We start from the raw sequence: 3,116 nt of genomic DNA, 5'->3' as shown, positions 1-3,116 counted from the left end.
TGCCCTGCTCATCGGCAACTGAGCAAGGTATCATCCTTTTTTTGTGCATTTTGTTTACTTCCAAAAGTTTATTGAGACAAAAACACTGTACAGCCGGTTTGTTGTTTATTAGAACCACTAATGTATGGAACAAGTTATATTGATGCCAAGCAGAATCTTCAAATAAAAGTCTTGAACAGATCAAATTGCTCATCTTGATTCTCTCCCTCTCGCTCTCTCTTCGGTGTGTGTTTGTTTGAGATATACCCACACTCACAGATATACACACATACTGACATGTACACACACACACAGACATACACACACACATACACATCGTCCAGTCAATGTTTATTTACAAAGCCCTTTATCACAGTATCAAAGGGATCTGCAGACATACAGTTATGTCACAACATCCCATAATACTAGTATGTATCTCTTTCATGTCTTTAACTCACTTTTTCATCATCTGTTCTGCTCACCCCCCTCCTTGTTTATTCTCTGCCTTCATGTCTGTCTCCTCTATCTCTCCCTGTGTCTCTTGTCTATCTCTCATCTGACATTCTTCCTGTCTATCTCTCATCTGTCTCTCTTCCTCTGTCTCATCTGTCTCTGGCTTTGTATATTTCTCCTGTGTCTCTCCCTCTGTCAATTGAATTAAAAGAGCTTCATTTATTTATTTATTGCCAAATTACGCTATAGGTCAAAAAAGACAGAAATAACTTGACATGCATGTCTGTACAGTTAAAGGTAATTAACTATCTGCCCCGCTGTCTCTCTCTCCCTAACCCTCCAGGTGTGGAGATATATATCTCCCTATCTCTCCATCCACAGGCGGTTTTACACAGAGAGAGAGAGAGAGAGAGAGAGAGAGAGAGAGAGAGAGAGAGAGAGATACCGATACAGAAAACAATGGCAGATCACCAGATAACATGTGTGTGCTTGTGTCTGTGTGTTTGTGTGTGCATGCATGCACGTGTGAGCATGAGCACATTGCGCTGACATCACTGGAGATCTGTGTCCATTTGTACCCTATTCAAATATGTCACTATCTCTTCACACACATACACACGCACATAAACACACGCACATACACAGATATATCCACCAGCGGCGGGCCAGTGATTGAACTTGTAGAGGGGTGTGTGTTCTATGTTTTGGTTGACCATCTCTCTCTCCGCCGGACAAAGAATAGGGCAGAGGAGAAGGAAGGCATAGAAGGAGAGGGGAAGAAGAGAGGCAGCTACGGGGTGGGGGAGATGGAAGGGGGGGGAGTCATGGAGGAGCTGAGGGGGAGGAGGTGTGTGAGAGGTAGAATACGATATAAAAAGGAGATAAATGAGGAGAACAGATCGTTATCGTGGTCTGAATCAGATCCACACACAAACATACACACTACAAAACATCCTGGTTGTGATAGAGCTCCTGTTGGCACCTGCCGCGCGCGTGTGTGTGTGTGTGTGTATGTGTGTGTGTGCGGGGGGGGGGGGGGGGGGGGTATAATCTGTGATAAGGGCAATCTGCTCTTCCGTGCTGGAGGAATAGAACAGGAAGAAATGGTGGGATGACAATTATATGTGTGTCTGCTGTGTGTGTGTGTGTGTGTGTGTGTGTGTGTGTGTGTGTGTGTGTGTGTGTGTGTGTGTGTGTGTGTGTGTGTGTGTGTGTGTGTGTGTGTGTGTGTGTGTGTGTGTGTGAGTGAGTGAGTGCGTGAGTGTAAACAAAGATCCTAGTTAACAGTAACTCGAAATTATAGCAAACTTGTCGCTGCCGTAAATCTCCCTCACACACACACACGACGGGTCTAACGGAGATGGATGGGACAGCACACACACTTCTGCTCACCTCCTGGTTACTGATGAGTTGGAGAGGTCAAAGGTTACCAAAACACTCACTGGGAGTTTTACTGTGTGTGTGTGTGTGTGTGTGTGTGTGTGTGTGTGTGTGTGTGTGTGTGTGTGTGTGTGTGTGTGTGTGTGTGTGTGTGTGTGTGTGTGTGTGTGTGTGTGTGTGTGTTCTATACTGTTTCTCTCATTCTCTTTTCAAAGCCAGAGATGGTGCTCTCCCCTCCTCTCCTACCCTCTCCACTCTTCTCTTACTCGGGTCCTTCTCTCCCATGTGTCTTTACTTTACTACTTTATCTGTTCTCTCGCTCTTCCTCCCCTCTGTGTTATTGTTGTCATATTTGTGTGTTATTGTTGTCATATGTTCTCCAGGCCCCCCTTCCTCTTTCTTTGTCTTTCTGTCTTTCCTCCATTCTCTCTCTTTGAGGCAGACGCTATCAGACCAAAGGTACTATAGCTGGTAGATCTGGTGGTTTGAAGACTTTTTTACTGGCAAACAGAAACAAGCTGGTTCCAATCTGTGCCAGAGTGTCTTCAGCCATCTGTTCTTGATCACTTCAGGAGGGCAGAGCCAGACCCTGAGAAACACACCTAAACTACAACTCCCAGGGTGCAATGCAAGCACAGGATACTCAGAACATAGAACCTGTGCTAATTCACTCTAATAAATGCTTTATTGACAAGAAAGTGACAACACTAAACACCACTAAACACAATGATAGTAAAGATATATTTAATGGGTTTCAAAGAGAAGAAAGAAACACATAAATCAAGAGAAGAGGGGAGGGAGAAGTAAAGAGAGGGAGAGAGGGAGAGAGATGCAGCATCTCTCTCTGTGATTTACGCATCGCTACCAGGAAGACTTGTAACCATAAAATGCTTTTTACTGCTGTGTGTGTGTGTGTGTGTGTGTGTGTGTGTGTGTGTGTGTGTGTGTGTGTGTGTGTGTGTGTGTGTGTGTGTGTGTGTGTGTGTGTGTGTGTGTGTGTGAGAAAGAGAGAGAGCGAGACAGAGTTCATGTGAGCGTGCACGTGTGTGTGTGTGTATGTTTGAGCGTGTGTGTAGTGATGATGTCATACAGCTCGATGTGACCCCGTCTGGGATCAGCAGGGGACAGAGGTGTGTGTGTGTGTGTGTGTGTGTGTGTGTGTGTGTGTGTGTGTGTGTGTGTGTGTGTGTGTGTGTGTGTGTGTGTGTGTGTGTGTGTGTGTGTGTGTGTGTGTGTGATTGTGTGCATGTCTGGGTGGGAGATTGTGTGTGTGTCTTAATCCTAACCCAAACAGCCATGGCTTT

The 3,116-nt window shown here is 45.3% G+C and overlaps 1 protein-coding gene across 4 annotated transcripts in view; it reads left to right on the top strand.

Annotated features, from left to right (window-relative positions):
* Window positions 1–180, top strand: part of exoc6b (exocyst complex component 6B) — a 47,045-nt gene extending 46,865 nt beyond the window's left edge. For all 4 annotated transcript variants that reach the window (XM_030337654.1, XM_030337653.1, XM_030337656.1 and 1 more), the window contains one exon: window positions 1–180. This exon is cut by the window's left edge and continues 1,799 nt beyond it. The gene's annotated coding sequence lies outside the window, so the exon portion shown is untranslated.
* The last annotated feature ends 2,936 nt before the right edge of the window (window positions 181–3,116 follow it).

Source organism: Gadus morhua, chromosome 17, assembly GCF_902167405.1.
Source record: "Gadus morhua chromosome 17, gadMor3.0, whole genome shotgun sequence".
Taxonomy (NCBI): Eukaryota; Metazoa; Chordata; class Actinopteri; order Gadiformes; family Gadidae; genus Gadus; species Gadus morhua.
Note: the sequence above shows the minus strand (reverse complement) of the source record. Positions and strands in the feature narration are given on the sequence as shown.